The following is a 17,500-nucleotide window of genomic DNA, read 5'->3' as shown; positions in this document are numbered from 1 at the left end:
AGCCCACCCTTATGTCGAGGACTCAGTGTAAAGTCCCTACACAGGCAGCCCACCCTTATGGCCAGGACTCAGTGTAAAGTCCCTACACAGACAGCCCACCCTTATGTCCAGGACTCAGTGTAAAGTCCCTACACAGGCAGCCCACCCTTATGTCCAGGACTCAGTGTAAAGTCCCTACACAGGCAGCCCACCCTTATGGCCAGGACTCAGTGTAAAGTCCCCACACAGGCAGCCCACCCTTATGTCGAGGACTCAGTGTAAAGTCCCTACACAGGCAGCCCACCCTTATGTCGAGGACTCAGTGTAAAGTCCCCACACAGGCAGCCCACCCTTATGTCGAGGACTCAGTGTCAAGTCCCCACACAGGCAGCCCACCCTTATGTCGAGGACTCAGTGTAAAGTCCCCACACAGGCAGCCCACCCTTATGTCGAGGACTCAGTGTAAAGTCCCTACACAGGCAGCCCACTCTTATGTCGAGGACTCAGTGTAAAGTCCCTACACAGGCAGCCCACCCTTATATCCAGGACTCAGTGTAAAGTCCCCACACAGGCAGCCCACCCTTATGTCCAGGACTCAGTGTAAAGTCCCCACACAGGCAGCCCACCCTTATGTCGAGGACTCAGTGTAAAGTCCCCACACAGGCAGCCCTTATGTCCAGGACTCAGTGTAAAGTCCCTACACAGGCAGCCCACCCTTATGTCCAGGACTCAGTGTAAAGTCCCTACACAGGCAGCCCACCCTTATGTCCAGGCTAAAGTCCCCACACAGGCAGCCCACCCTTATGTCGAGGTAGTAAAGTCCCCACACAGGCAGCCCTTATGTCCAGGACTCAGTGTAAAGTCCCTACACAGGCAGCCCACCCTTATGTTCAGTGTAAAGTCCCTACACAGTCAGTTTTTCGAGGACTCAGTGTAAAGTCCCTACACAGCCCACCCTTATGTCGAGGACTCAGTGTAAAGTCCCCACACAGGCAGCCCACCCTTATGTGAGGACTCAGTGTAAAGTCCCTACACAGGCAGCCCACCCTTATGTCCAGGACTCAGTGTAAAGTCCCCACACAGGCAGCCCACCCTTATGTCGAGGACTCAGTGTGTCCCTACACAGGCAATTTATGTCGAGGACTCAGTGTAAAGTCCCTACACAGGCAGCCCATTATGTCGAGGACTCAGTGTAAAGTCCCTACACAGGCAGCCCACCCTTATGTCGAGGACTCACTTAAAGTCTACACAGGCAGCCCACCCTTATGTCGAGGACTCAGTGTAAAGTCCCCACACAGGCAGCCCACCCTTATGGCCAGGACTCAGTTAAAGTCCCTACACAGGCAGCCCACTTATGTCGAGATCAGTGTAAAGTCCCCACACAGGCAGCCCACCCTTATGTCGAAAGTGTAAAGTCCCCACACAGGCAGCCCACCCTTATGTCGAGGACTCAGTGTAAAGTCCCTACACAGGCAGCCCACCCTTATGTCGAGACTCAGTAAAGTCCCCACACAGGCAGCCCACCCTTAAGGACTCAGTGTAAAGTCCCCACACAGGCAGCCCACCCTTATGTCGAGGACTCAGTGTAAAGTCCCCACACAGGCAGCCCATCGAGATCAGTGTAAAGTCCCCACACAAGCCCACCCTTATGTCCAGGACTCAGTGTAAAGTCCCTACACAGGCAGCCCACTTATGTTGAGGACTCAGTGTAAAGTCCCCAACAGGCAGCCCATCCTTATGTCCAGGACTCAGTTTCTACACAGGCACATGTCGAGATCAGTGAGCAGAATGTCCAACTCAGTGTAAAGTCCCCACACAGGCAGCCCACCCTTATGTCCAGGACTCAGTGTAAAGTCCCCACACAGTCAGATCAGTGAGGACTCAGTGTAAAGTCCCTACACAGGCAGCCCACCCTTATGTCGAGGACTCAGTGTAAAGTCCCTACACAGGCAGCCCACCCTTATGTCGAGGACTCAGTGTAAAGTCCCTACACAGGCAGCCCACCCTTATGTCGAGGACTCAGTTCTACACAGGCAGCCCATCAGTGAGGACTCAGTGTAAAGTCCCCACACAGGCAGCCCATCCTTATGTCCAGGACTCAGTGTAAAGTCCCTACACAGGCACCCATGTCGAGGATCAGTGTAAAGTCCCCACACAGGCAGCCCACCCTTATGTCCAGGACTCAGTGTAAAGTCCCCACACAGGCAGCCCACCCTTGTCCAGGACTCAGTGTAAAGTCCCCACACAGTCAGCCCACCCAGTGAGGACTCAAAAGTACACAGGCAGCCCACCCTTATGTCGAGGACTCAGTGTAAAGTCCCTACACAGGCAGCCCACCCACATGTAGGACTCAGTGTAAAGTCCCTACACAGGCAGCCCACCCTTATGTCGAGGACTCTTTCCCTACACAGGCAGCCCACTTATGTAGATCAGTGCCCTTATGTCGAGGACTCAGTGTAAAGTCCCTACACAGGCAGCCCACCCTTATGTCGAGGACTCAGTGTAAAGTCCCCACACATTGGTAAATACGAATACAGTTGTTCAATTATGAGCCGAGTTGGTTTAGCCACGGAAAAAGACAGGAAACCATGATTGGCTGAGATAACGGGGTGGGCTGGACATGCCGAGAGATGAGTTGGGATTGGTCGTAGCACCTTCTGTTTATAACATGAGCTGCTCAGTAGGAGTAGATAATCCTTTCTTCTACAGCTTTTTTGTTTTTGGTAAACGTTAGCCAAGGAGAACTGTCAAAGTGTTGCTCTCAACAACAACGATGCCCCTGAATTTAGCGGGCGCTAATCGACAAAGATCTGTGAGGAAAAAGTGACGGACTACTTTCTGCACATAGATCAGTGAGGAAAAAGTGACGGACTACTTTCTGCACATAGATCAGTGAGGAAAAGTGACGGACTACTTTCTGCACAAAGATCAGTGAGGAAAAAGTGACGGACTACTTTCTGCACATAGATCAGTGAGGAAAAAGTGACGGACTACTTTCAGCACTTAGATCCGCGTGAACTGGAGTGACTTGACAACAACGTGGCAAACAAGCTGAAGCTTGTCACAATCCAAACGGAAAAGACAGGAAGTGAAGCGTTGGATCCATGAGTACGGGTTGGAGTGGCTACATATTCAGATATTAAACATTTATAATTTGATCATTGCAAGTTTAAAGGCATAACTGTTAGCTAGCTCGCGAACGTTAGCTTGCTGGCTCACCAACTAAGGTTGTGTGTATGACTGCGTTGTAACTAATATTACTCCACCGTTTACACCTTGTGTATCCTGTGCATGTGACAAAAACGTTGATTTTATTTGATATAGTGTGTGTTTACCAGAGACGTCAATGTGAAAAACAACATGGCCAAGGACAAGATAAAGTGTATATTTACTTGGAGTTTTTTCTTATTGTAGGTGTCCACTTTCACCACTTTTAGTCTTGAAATCTTTGGTTGTTTACTACACGCCCGTGCTCACTCTGTTTAGCACATGGCCTCACATGTGAATCTTTAATGAGATGGGTGGGGCTAAGGCTTAAGAGGCTGTGAACGATGCTGAATGGGTGGGGTTAAAGGCTTAAGAGGCTTTGAAGGATGCTGAATGGGTGGAGACAAAGAAGAGCTCTCCAGTAGATGTAGCAAAAACATTCAAGGGCCATTTTCTCAAAAGTGACATTACAAGTTTATCAACTTTATCAACTCCCATTGGTCCTCAAATGCAGTGCAGGATCTACCATTTTGCAGCTCTGAATCTCTAATTTTGCTACATAAGACCGAATAGAGTTGGTCAGTCACATTTACAACATTGTTCCATTACAATGACAAAAGCTGGTGCAACAATTCCCTTTTGTCGCTATGACGACACACACCTGACTGAGTCTCTCTCCACCACAACAATTCCCTTCTGTCGCTATGACGACACACAGCTGAACTTGACTAGTCAGGTTGGCTGGATTTGATCTACCATAGTGCTGAATCGCCACTACGGTCCTCGGTGCTGAATCTCCACTACGGTCCTCGGTGCTGAATCTCCACTACGGTCCACGGTGCTGAAGCTCCACTACGGTCCACGATGCTGACTCGCCACTACGGTCCACGGTGCTGAATCTCCACTACGGTCCACGATGCTGAATCTCCACTACGGTCCACTGTGCTGAATCTCCACTACGGTCCACGGTGCTGAATCTCCACTACGGTCCACGGTGCTGAATCTCCACTACGGTCCACGGTGCTGAATCTCCACTACGGTCCACTGTGCTGAAGCTCCACTACGGTCCACTGTGCTGAATCTCCACTACGGTCCACGGTGCTGAAGCTCCACTACGGTCCACGGTGCTGAATCTTCACTACGGTCCACGGTGCTGAAGCTCCACTACGGTCCACGGTGCTGAATCTTCACTACGGTCCACGGTGCTGAAGCTCCACTACGGTCCACGGTGCTGAATCTTCACTACGGTCCACGGTGCTGAAGCTCCACTACGGTCCACGGTGCTGAATCTTCACTACTAGGCCGATTGTATGTTTGTTTAGCGGAGAACCTGACACTCTCCCTGTGATAAAGTCACCACAATAAGCCGGTTAAGAACAAATTGTTATTTACAATGACGGCCTACCGAGGAACAGTGGGTTAACTGCCTTGTTCAGGGACAGAACGGCAGATTTGAACCTTTCGGTTACTGGCCCAACGCTCTAACCACTAGGCTGTCGATGTTTGTCTATGGAGATTGCATGGCTGTGTGAGCAATTTTATACATCTGTCAGCAACACATCTGGCTGAAATAACCAAATCCACTATTTTATACATTGCAGAAAATAGTGAAGACATCAAAACTATAAAATAACACATACGGAATCATGTAGTAACCAAAAAAGTGTTAAACAAATCAAAATATATTTTAGATTCTTCAAATAGTCACCCCTTGCCTTGATGACAGCTTTGCACACTCTTGGCATTCTCTCAACCAGCTTCATGAGGTAGTCACCTGGAATGCATTTCAATTAAACAGGTGTGCCTTCTTAAAAGTTAATTTGTGGAATTTCTTTCCTTCTTAATGCGTTTGAGCCAATCAGGTGTGTTGTGACAAGGTAGGGGTGGTACACAGAAGATAGTCCTATTTGGTAAAAGACCAAGTCCATGTTATGGCAACAAAAGCTCAAATAAGCAAAGAGAAACAACAGTCCATCATTACTTTAAGACATGAAGGTCAGTAAATACGGAACATTTCAAGAACTTTGAACGTTTCTTCGAGTGCAGTCGCAAAAACCATCAAGAGCAATGATGAAACTGGCTCTCATGAGGACCTCCACTACTGGAAAGGAAGACCCAGAGTTAATTAGAGCTACCAGCCTCAGAAATTGCAGCCCAAATAAATGCTTCACAGAGTTGAGGTAACAGACACATCTCAACATCAATTGTTCAGAGGAGACCGTGTGAATCAGGCCTTCATGGTCGAATTGCTGCAAAGAAATCACGACTCAAGGACATCAATAAGAAGAAGAGACGTACTTTTGTCAAGAAACACAAGCAATGGTGAATGGATGATCTCCACATGTGTGGTTCCTACCGTGAAGTATGGAGGAGGAGTTGTGATGGTGTGGGGGTGCTTGGCTGGTGACACTGTCTGTGATTTATTTAGAATTCAAGGCACACTTAAGCAGCATGGCTACCACAGTAATCTGCAGTGATACTCCATCCCATCTGGTTTGGGCTTAGTGGGACTATAATTTGTTTTCCAACAGGACAATAACTAAAACACACCTTCAGGCTGTGTAAGGGCTATTTAACCAAGAAGGAGAGTGATGAAGTGCTGCGTCAGATGACCTGGCCTCCACAATCCCCCGACCTCAACCAAATTGAGATGGTTTGGGAGGCATCGGACCACAGAGTGAAGGAAAAGCAGCCAACAAGGGCTCATCATATATGGTAACTACTTCAAGAATGTTGGAAAAGCATTCCAGGTGAAGCTGGTTGAGAGAATGCTATTGGAAGATTTTGTTTTAACACTTTTTTGGTTACTACATGATTCCATATGTGTGATTTCATAGTGTTGATGCCTTCACTATTATTCTACAATGTAGAATATAGTAAAAATAAAGAAAAACCCTTGAATGACTAGGTGTTCCAAACTTTTGACCGGTAGTGTATTTAACCTGCTACTGGTCACTATTACTCCTGTTGCCATATTCCTGCTTACCAGTCACACTTCACTCTATCTATCTATCTATCTATCTGTCTGTCTGTCTGTCTGTCTGTCTGTCTGTCTGTCTGTCTGTCTGTCTGTCTGTCTGTCTGTCTGTCTGTCTGTCTGTCTGTCTGTCTGTCTGTCTGTCTGTCTGTCTGTCTGTCTGTGTAGCCTCCTGCCTGTCTGTCTGTCTGTGTAGCCTCCTGCCTGTCTATCTATCTATCTATCTATCTATATCTATCTATCTATCTATCTATCTATCTATCTATCTATCTATCTGTCTGTCTGTCTGTCTGTCTAATCTATCTTATATATCTTATCTATCTATCTTATCTATCTATCTATCTAGTCACTTGTATAAACCCACCTCAACCAGTCCAGTACCTCTAAGGTACTGGCACAGACCTTAAACCCACCTCAACCAGTCCAGTACCTCTAAGGTACTGGCACAGACCTGAATCTTAATTTGAGTCAGTTTGCGACAGCAGGAAAATAATCCTGCATCAAGAGGAAATGTGAATTATTACGAGGGATTATAACAGACATTTTTGTCGGGGTTGATACATTTTTCATTAGGGCAATTTAAGTCAAAGTGGAAATTACAAACTTTAGAAGTATTTTTAAAACTAAAATACACTACACGTTTGCATTTCCTGTTCAGCAGGAAAATTCTCAGCAACAAAAAGTGATCAAATTAAGATCCTACATCTGTACATGCATTCTCATGTTTCTTTAACTTATCGTAGTTCTTGTGTGGTTTTTATTCGTACTTAAACTTTTGTATATTTTCAAGTATACAATTATTACATATTATAATCACTGCATTGTTGGAAAAGAGCTTCAAGGTAAGAATTTCACTCCACTGCATTTGTCCTTGTGGCGACTAACAAAATGTCTCTCTCCCCAGCTAATGTCCGTTGGTTTACTATTCTAGTGGGGACTTCTGGTCACAAGTATAGTTACACACACACACACACACACACACACACACACACACACACACACACACACACACACACACACACACACACACACACACACACACACACACAGTTCCTGTCTTCCTCCAGCATGGATATTATAATTGTGATGCATTACGGGAGACATTCAGAAAAAAAAAAATGATAGGACATTTCTGTCGCTCGGCCAAGCTGGCACAGGACCAATAGAAACACAGCAATACTGTGGGAGTGTGTGTGTGTGTGTTTATATTCACGCCAAAAACATTTAGATGATATCAACAACAGATAATATCAGAGCAGAAATGAGAAGTCTGGACTTGTTTTTTGGACCTACTGTAATACCGTTGGTTAGGTTTGTCCAGGATCGATCTAAGGCTGCAACAATAAGACTACATTACCCACAATCCCATGCTCTGAACCCATTCCCTTACTACTAGCCTACACTTCCCAGCTAGCTTCGAACTCCTTCACCCCAGTCTTTTCTCCGCATACAGCAGAAATAATAGGGGGAGGAGTCTACTGTACAAAGCACACATCCACTTCCATATGAAAACAAACTACAGCAGATCTTACCCTGCTATTACATTTACATTTACATTTAAGTCATTTAGCAGACGCTCTTATCCAGAGCGACTTACAAATTGGTGAATTCACCTTCTGACATCCAGTGGAACAGCCAATTTACAATAGTGCATCTAAATCATTAAGGGGGGGGGGGGGGGTGAGAAGGATAACTTATCCTATCCTAGGTATTCCTTGAAGAGGTAATTATAAATAATATAAACAGAACTATAGCTAAGGCTTTCTGAAACATTGACTTAAGTTGCCCCACTGCGTAAGGCGAGAGAGACCTCTGGGGGGGGGGGGGCAGAGAGTAAATAAGTTGTAGTGTCTGAGAACCAACACAAGGGGGCAGCACACTAGACGTCCCTGTAACAGATCGGCTCGGAGCCCGACATTCACCCCACAGCGCCGCTTTACACACATAGTGGAGCAGGGTTGAGTTGTGACAGATGCCCCAGGCTCTACCCTAAAAGGCACCCTATTCCCTACATAGTGCTATGGGACTTGGTCAAATGTAGTGCACTATATAGGAAATGATAAACTGGGTGGTTTGAGCCCTGAATGCTGATTGGCTGACAGGCGTGGTATAATCAGATCTTAAACCACGGGTACGACAAAAACAGTTATTTTTACTGCTCTATTTACATTGGTAACCAGTTTATAACAGCAATAAGGCACCTCGGGGGTTTGTGGTATGTGGCCAATAGACCACGGCCAAGGGTTGTGTCCAGGCACTCTGTGTTGTGCATAAGAACAGCCCTTAGTCATGCCTTATTGCTTAATTATGGTGCCATTTGGGATGCAGAATAGTCACTAGACTGGCCCATAGTGAAAGGAGAGGGATCCGATGCCTGGAAAGAGGTGCTGGTGTTTCCACAGTCAAAAACCGGCCTCTTGCAATAGTACACACACACACACACACACACACACACACACACACACACACACACACACACACACACACACACACACACACACACACACACACACACACACACACACACACACACACACACACACACACACACACACACACACACGTCCACTTGGCTGCGACCTCTGTGGGCCATATCAAGTTGCTCTGTCCAGGACCCAGTCTTTTGGCTGTGTTTTCACACAGTGTGTGAGCAACGCTGGCAGACAGGATATGGCAGGGAGAGAGGACCCTAATGAGGTCAGGGATGATGTCATGATCGCGCTCTCTACTCCCTCTCGGTCCTTAGTGAGCTATATAGAATGTAATTTGGGACACAACTCATATCTAACATTAACGCTATAAATCCACGTAAGTCATTGAGAACAAACAGTATTTTAAACAATTTTTTTTTTTTTTTAACCTTTATTTAACTAGGCAAGTCAGTTAAGAACAAATTCTTATTTATGATGACGGCCTACCGGGTGAACTGCTTTGTTCAGGGGCAGAATGACAGATTTTTACCTTGTCAGCTCGGGGAGTTGATCCAGCAACCTTTCGGTTACTGGCCCAATGTTCGAACCACGATGCTACCTGCTTCTGTTACTGATGACCTTTGGTATCTACCGTCTAGACTACCAGGGGAAATGGGTTCTAGACTACCAGGGGAAATGGGACCGTCTAGACTACCAGGGGAAATGGTATTACCGTCTAGACTACCTATCTACCGTCTAGACTACCAGGGGAAATGGACTACCAGGGGAAATGGTATCTACCGTCAGACTACCAGGGGAAATGGTATCTACCATCTACCAGGGGAAATGGTATCTACCATCTACCAGGGGAAATGGTATCTACCATCTACCAGGGGAAATGGTATCTACCATCTACCAGGGGAAATGGTATCTACCATCTACCAGGGGAAATGGTATCTACCATCTACCAGGGGAAATGGTATCTACCATCTACCAGGGGAAATGGTATCTACCATCTACCAGGGGAAATGGTATCTACCGTCTAGGCTACCAGGGGAAAAGGTCTCTACCGTCTATATCTACCAGGGGCAAAGGTCATCAACCGTCTAGACTACCAGGGGCAAAGGTCATCAACCAATCAATGGTGTCTACCGTCTAGGCTACCAGGGGAAAAGGTCTCTACAGTCTACATCTACCAGGGGCAAAGGTCATCAACCGTCTAGACTACCAGGGGCAAAGGTCATCAACCGTCTAGGCTACCAGGGGAAATGGTGTCTACCGTCTAGGCTACCAGGGGAAATGGTATCTACGGTCACGACGTTGGCCTGTGGGTAAGGTTTATGACCCCCCCATAAATACCTGTCTCCCTTTCCTCTCTCTTGACTCTACAGAAGGACTCTTGAAAAGCCTTTGTTAAACATAGAGAGAGTCTGGGAACATCAAAAGGTGGGGGGAAAGGAACCATATTTCGGTAATCCAACCAGTTGAAAATATGCATTGGTACTTAATGAATATGATGTTAGATCAGTTGGCGTCTGAGACATTATTACTGATGATAGGACGACACAAACTTTATCTTGGAAAGTCTACACATTCTAGTTATCAGATTCACATGGAATTGTTGTGAAATTTAAATGTTTAAATATGAAACTATTTGTGAAAAGATGAAATGTAAGTTTAGCTTTGAAATGAGAGAATTGGGTTTCATAAGGTTGAAGCTCTGCTCACAAAGTGGCCCCGCCCATGTGAAGAGACATTGGTTGTAAACTATGAAACATGCCCTCTTTCCTACCACTATGTAAAGCCCTTGACGAAAATGTAACTTTCTGTCCCGAGGACACTAGGGTGATAGTCCTACGTTAAAAGGGCTCAGGTAATAAGCTATTCCAAGGACGTGTGGACTTGAGATCCCCACGTTGAAAGGACAAAGACCACCTACAGAACTAAGCCAACCTTAGAGAACCTAACAAAATTTCAATGTGAAGGTGACAACCTACACCCAGGAAGGATGAATTTCGACTATACCAGCCAGAATATAGCATGAGCTTAAAGTATGGAAACTTGTATTGAACTTTGAACTCTTATTCACCAAAGAAGTCATACCTCCTAGTCGTTGAGTTAGAGCAGCAACTGTAGACGTGGGCTAGAAAAGGACGGACAGAGTTAACTGTTCTACCACACGATGACGGTACTACCAAGTATCCATTCTCCCCCCAGATATTCTTCAGAGGCCCTGTGATCCATGCTGGACCATCCGGCCTCCCATCTACCGAAGCGCAACTCCGAGTAAATATTTATTGCATTCTCCTTTTTTCAAATGGACGTTAATTTAGAATGCATAATATACTGTATTTATTACGATAGCATAGCTTCTCCCTTTGTTCCTCAGTCTTCCCACTCTTTCACTCAAACCCATCCCCTTTTCTTTGTGTAACCAGCTGTCATATCTGCTCCGTCCGCTAGGGACGTTTTCCTTCATGACATCATTTGTAGTCAAGGTATGATTCATTCTGTGTAGATGTAATTCTGTGTGATTAGTTAGGTATTTAGTAAATAAATAATTAAACCCAATTTTGTATTGCTGATTCAACTTGTTAGCCAGGGTTCGTGAAGATAACCAAGAATTTACAACTTTCAGATGAGACTGAAATAAGGTGATGATTAATATTGACTGCTATTGATGTAAAATATTACTAGGTCTTTAAGAGTTTATTCGGAAGATTAAGATTAAATACCATTCATTCAACATCAACTATCATTCCAAAAAACAAAAAAAAACGATCTAATGAAAATATCACTAATCGTTAATAATCATTCCGTCAACTTGTACCCAAACCATGGTGCTACTCATCCTTTACAATTATGAGTCATAAATGAGAGAAATCTCATGCCACCCACCTGCTCAGAGCGATCATATCCTGTATCCTGTTTCTCAGTCTTCACATGGACTGGGTGTTTCATCTCCGTCTTCACCTCTCCTCCTCCCTCCATCCTAGCCTGCCTCTCCTTCATGCCCCCTCCTCTTCATCCAGCAGGTACCTCAGCAGTGCGTTGTCCTTCTTCTTAGGACTCAGGGGCTCCTGTTTGGAGGGGAGGTTCCCATCTGTACCCCCTCCTGTACCCACCTGGGTGTTGATGTTACTCCCCTGCTCTCCCAGCTCCTTGCCAGTGGCCTCAGCGGTGAGCTTGGCCAGGTCGACAGGAGAGGTGCTGTTCTGGAGCAGCCTGTGGAGTATTTTGTGTTTCTCCTTTAGGGATGTGGCGTGGCCCCCTGGGGCCCCTGGACCATGAGGGCCCCCCAGCCCTGACGAGGGGTCCTTGGGGTCTCCTCCTCCGTTGGGAGACGGGGGGGTGTCGAGGGGTTCGGACTTGGTGGTGAGGAGCTGGAGTAGTTTGGTGTGGCCCTTGTTGTCGTGGAGGACACGGCTCTGCGCGTTGGGGCCGTCGTTTGAGCCGTCCCTCTCCTCTTTGACGTCACCGTGGTTACCGCTGCTACCGTTCCCGTCAGTCTGTCTGTCCATCTGTCTCTGGTCGTACTGTCCACCCTGCTCTCCGTGAGGATCCACGTTAGTGCCACCGCCAAGCTTCGACATCATGTGAGGGTTGACCCCTGCCCCCATCGTGACGCCGGCTGGCGACCCCATCATCTTCCTCTCCGGTGACCCCAGGGTGTGTGTGTGCGAATGCCCCCCAGCGCCATGAATGTGTGGGTGAACGCAACCGCCGTGTCCAACCCCGTGACACTCACTCAGGGCCTGTAGGGCCGACAGAGAACTACTGGTGTAGCTGTTAGCCTGACTGTTAGCCTGACTGTTAGCATGACTGTTAGCCTGACTGTTAGCCTGACTGTTAGCATGACTGTTAGCCTGACTGTTAGCATGACTGTTAGCATGACTGTTAGCATGACTGTTAGCCGCAGGACCGCTACCTCCTACTGCAACCCCTGTTCCAGACGCACACATCCCCACAGGGGAGGGCGAGTGCAGGCATGGGGCCACGCGAGGGCTCCCTGCCATCCCTGGACTCGCCCGGTGCCTAGGGGACAGCATCGAGTTCTGTTGCCCCAGATGGGGGCCTCCAGCTGGGGTAGGGCTGCCTCGAGACGGGCTGCTCATCCTCCAGCTGGCCCCTTGCTGGTGGGTATGGTTGGGGGGGTTCATGCCCATGCCGCCCTGCATCCCTCCAGGGTAGCCCATGGGCTGGGGAGGGCAACCGTAGCGGTAGCCCTGCATGTGTCCAGACCCGGAGCCCATGGGTCCGAGCCCTGGTTCTCTGGACCCTGGACCTCCATGAGGAAGGGAGAAGGGCGTGCTGTTGGAGCTGATCGTGGTGTCCTGTCCCTGGGGCACCAGGCCAGATATTGTCCCCGGGGTTGGAGGTGTCATTGAGGGGTTGGGGACCATTGGTTTGTGTCCGGGGCCCATCACTGTCCCCGGCTGGCCCTGTCCACCGGGCCCCATGTCCTGACCCGGCCCCATACCACACACAGACTGCTCTCTGGGGATAACACACGGGATACACACACACACACAGAGCAGCAACACACACACACACAGAGCAGCAACACACACACACACACACACACACACACAGAGCAGCAACACACACACACACACACACACACACAGCAGCAGCAACACACACACACACACACACACACACACACACACACACACACACACACACACACACACACACACACACACACACACACACACACACAGCAGCAACACACACACACACACAGAGCAGCAACACACACACACACACACACACACACACACACACACACACACACACACACAGCACACACACACACACACACACACACACACACACACACACACACACACACAGAGCAGCAACACACACAGAGAGCAGCAACACACACACAGAGCAGCAACACACACAGAGAGCAGCAACACACACAGAGAGCAGCAACACACACAGAGAGCAGCAACACACACAGAGAGCAGCAACACACACACACACACACACACACACACACACACACACACACACACACACACACACACACACACAGAACATTACATTCACTGGCAACAGTTCTGGTGGACATTACTGCTGTCTGCATTCCAAATCCATGCTCACTCAAAACTTGAGACATCTGTGGCATTGTGTAGTGTGACAAAACTGCACATTTTAGAATGGTATTTTATTGCCCCAGCACAAGGTGCACCTGTGTAATGAACATACTGTTTAATCAGATTGTTGATATGCCACACCTGTCAGGTGGATGGATTATCTTGGCAAAGAAGAAATGCTCACTAACAGGGACGTAAACAAATTTGGGGTCAGGGTTTATGGAACGTTCCTCTGTAGCAGGTGTAGAGACATGTCTAGCTGAGGTTAGGGGTCAGGGGTTAGGGGTCAGGGAACGTACCTCTGTAGGAGGTGTAGAGACATGTAGAGCTGAGGTTCGTTGGTGGCAGGGGAGCGGACCAGCTTGCTCTTGGTGTGAGCCGACACGATGGTCCCGTCAGACAGAGAGAACCTGTAGATGGGGCTGAATGCCTGGCCGTGACGCAACACTGCAGAGAGACGCACAGCGGCGAGGGAGAGTTAAAGAGGCAAGCTGGGATTCAAACAACAGAGCAGGCACCCCGGAAACAGCTGAGGGATCGGGGCTGGAGAAACGGAACTACTTTGGATGCATCCATGAAATCAACATGATGGGTTGAAATTCTCTAAGATGATATAGGTCTTGTCAGGTAGTCTAAGATAATATAGGCCTCGTCTAAGATGATATAGGTCTCGTCTAAGAGGATATAGGCCTTGTCTGGCAGTCTACGATGATATAGGCCTCGTCTGGTAGTCTAAGATGATATAGGTCTCGTCTAAGAGGATATAGGCCTTGTCTGGCAGTCTAAGATGATACAGGCCTTGTCAGGTAGTCTAAGATGATATATAGATATAGGCCTTGTCTGGTTGTCTAAGATGATACAGGCCTCGTCTGGTAGTCTAAGATGATATAGGCCTCTAAGAGGAGGGCCTTGTTTGCCTTGTCTGGTTGTCTAAGATGATATAGGTCTTGTCTGGTAGTCTAAGATGATACAGGTCTTGTCAGGTAGTCTAAGAGGATATAGGTCTCGTCTGGTAGTCTAAGATGATATAGGCCTCGTTTGGTAGTCTAAGATGATATAGGTCTTGTCTGGTAGTCTAAGATGATACAGGCCTCGTCTGGTCGTCTCACCCTCTTGTTGGTGTCTCTTGGCGAAGGACATCTCTCCGTCGTTCTGTAGGTGAAACCTCTGGATGCTTCTCCTCACCAGGTCTTCCCAGCCAGGCTTCATAGAGGCTCTCAGAAGACTGGTGTCTAGTGACGTGATCTTACCTAGGGACACAGCAGAGAGAGAGAGAGAGAGAGAGAGAGAGAGAAGCTACTGATCACAAATGTGTGTGTGTGTATATACTGTCCACACATCAGTGGCAGGTAGGAGCCAGACAGACAGACAGGTTGGTGATCCTACAGTGACTTCAGACTTTACCTCACAGCCAGTTGAAAGAGGAGCACAGTGTGTGTGGGGGGTGGGGTGGGCATCTATCCTGTACTATATAATCGGTGTCAACAGTTCGATATAGTTTGAGGTTCTTTATATTCAGAAGCGTGTGTGTTAACAGGAACAGTTGCTGGTGCTTGGGCACTGCCCAGGCTGAGAGTGGGGTGGCAAACAGCTGGAAGACAGGTCTCTACAATGGTTCTCCCTTGACAGTGACAACCTGAGAAACTTGCTCTGTCATTGGCTACCTCCCTACCTAGTCATTAAAGACGGTTCTGCAATTGGTTCCAGTCCGTCTGATCATTTATAGATAGTTCTTAACCAATCAGAAAACAGTCTGGTGGACTGCCTCGGTCATCATTCTGTGGCTGTGTGATTGGTTAATGTCAGACAGCCGGTATGATCGTAGTGCTGTGATTGGTTAATGTCAGACAGCCGGTATGATCGTAGTGCTGTGATTGGTTACCTTGCAGGTCCTGGCGGGTGGTGAAGCTCTCGTGCGTGGGGAGAACGGGCCGCTCCTTCATGGGCATCCTGCGAGCCACACATATCAGACATGACTGCAAGTCTAGAGGGGGAGAGAGACAGGGGGGGGGGCAGGAGGGAGAGAGAGAGGGGGGGGAGAGAGAGGAGGAGGGAGAGAGTGGCAGAAGGGGTGAGAGAGAGAAAGATAGAGTAGGGGAGAGAGAGATAGAGAGGAGGGGAGAGAGATAGAGAGGAGGGGAGAGAGATAGAGAGAGTGGAGGGAGAGAGATAGAGAGAGTGGAGGGAGAGAGTGGAGGAGGGAGAGAGAGAGAGAGAGAGAGAGAGAGAGAGAGAGGAGGGGAGAGAGAGGCAGAAGGGGGAGAGAGAGAAAGATAGAGTAGGGGAGAGAGAGAGAGGAGGGGAGAGAGAGAGATAGAGAGGAGGGGAGAGAGATAGAGAGGAGGGGAGAGAGATAGAGAGGAGGGGAGAGAGATAGAGAGGAGGGGAGAGAGATGACAGGAGGGGAGAGAGATAGAGAGAGAGGAGGAGAGAGATAGAGAGGAGGGGAGAGAGATAGAGAGGAGGGGGAGAGAGATAGAGAGGAGGGGAGAGAGATAGAGAGGAGGGGAGAGAGATAGAGAGGAGGGGAGAGAGTGACAGGAGGGAGAGAGTGACAGGAGGGGGAGAGTGACAGGAGGGAGAGAGTGACAGGAGGGGAGAGAGAGAGGAGGGAGAGAGAGTGACAGGAGGGGAGAGAGAGAGGAGGGAGAGAGAGATAGGAGGGAGAGAGAGAGACAGGAGGGGAGAGAGATAGGAGGGAGAGAGAGAGACAGGAGGGGAGAGAGACAGGAGGGGAGAGAGAGAGGTGGGAGAGAGAGATGGGAGAGAGAGAGCGATATAGAGAGGAGGGGAGATTTCAGCCCCAGAAACTAGAATATGCATACAATTGTCAGATTAGGATAGAAAACACTAAAGTTTCCAAAACTGTCAAAATATTGTCTGTGAGTATAACAGAACTGATATTGCAGGCGAAAGCCTGAGGAAAATCCAATCAGGAAGTGCCTCTTATTTTGAAACCTCTCTGTTCCTATGCATGCCTATCCTCCATTTAAAGGGATATCAACCAGATTCCTTTTTCTATGGCTTCCCTAAGGTGTCAACAGGCTTTAGACACAGTTTCAGGCTTTTATTTTGAAAAATGAGCGTGAAAGATCACATTGCGTAAGTGGATAGGTGGGGGCACTCAGAGTGAGTTTTGCTCTACAGAGTAAAGTGGCCATTGTTCCTCCCGGTCCTATTTAAAAAGCTACACACCCGGTTGATATATTATCGAATATATATTTTAAAAACAATCTGAGGATCGGATTATTAAAAACGTTTGACATGTTTCTGTGGACATTATGGATATTATTTGGAATATACGCCTGCGTTGTCGTGACCACTCTTTCCTGTGTATTTCTGAACATAACGCAACAAACAAACGGAGGTATTTTGGATATAAAAATAATCTTTATGGAACAAAAGGAACATTTGTTGTGTAACTGGGAGTCTCGTGAGTGAAAACATCCGAAGATCATCAAAGATAAACGATTAATTTGATTGTCTTTCTGATTTCCGTGACCTAGCTACTTAATGCTTAGTGTACATAATGTTATGTTATGCTATCGATAAACTTACACAAATGCTTGGATTGCTTTCGCTGTAAAGCATAATTTCAAAATGACAGGCGGATTAAAAAAAGGCTAAACTGTGTTTTGCAATATCGCACTTGTGATTTCATGAATATGAATATTTTCTAGTAATATTATTTGACTGTGGTGCTATGCTATTCAGCGGTTGCTGGTAACAATTATCCCGCTAACGGGATGTGCGCCAACAAGTTAAAGAGAGCAGTGGTTTATCCATACATCTCTGTTTCAGATAGATAGCTCTTCGTGTTG

The 17,500-nt window shown here is 47.5% G+C and overlaps 1 pseudogene; it reads right to left on the bottom strand.

Moving 5' to 3' along the window:
* Positions 1-17,500, bottom strand: part of LOC135517114 (nuclear receptor coactivator 2-like) — a 170,854-nt pseudogene that overhangs the window by 27,940 nt on the left and 125,414 nt on the right.

The sequence above is a fragment of the Oncorhynchus masou genome, chromosome 28 (genome assembly GCF_036934945.1).
Source record: "Oncorhynchus masou masou isolate Uvic2021 chromosome 28, UVic_Omas_1.1, whole genome shotgun sequence".
Classification (NCBI taxonomy): domain Eukaryota; kingdom Metazoa; phylum Chordata; class Actinopteri; order Salmoniformes; family Salmonidae; genus Oncorhynchus; species Oncorhynchus masou.
This window is presented reverse-complemented; position numbering and strand designations above follow the sequence as displayed.